Source organism: Penaeus monodon, chromosome 33 (genome assembly GCF_015228065.2).
Source record: "Penaeus monodon isolate SGIC_2016 chromosome 33, NSTDA_Pmon_1, whole genome shotgun sequence".
Classification (NCBI taxonomy): Eukaryota; Metazoa; Arthropoda; class Malacostraca; order Decapoda; family Penaeidae; genus Penaeus; species Penaeus monodon.
Genome location: NC_051418.1, coordinates 23,310,975 through 23,311,214, shown reverse-complemented (window position 1 = coordinate 23,311,214; position 240 = coordinate 23,310,975).

Sequence of the window (240 nt, the reverse complement as noted above, 5' to 3'; positions counted from 1 at the left end):
TTTATAACGCTACTTCGAACCTTTAGAGACTGAAACTTGGATCACCATTTTAATGATTTTACTCTCATTGTAATTTTGAAGCATTTCCTTTTATCTCTTCGTTTTATGTGTGAGACACAAAAATTGGTTCGGATTTCTATATTTTTTCTTTCTTTTCTGGCATTACGAGAACGGAAAAGATGCATTGCCTTAGAGAAATATCGCCTAATTATGAACTACTTTCATAGAAAGAAAATGGCA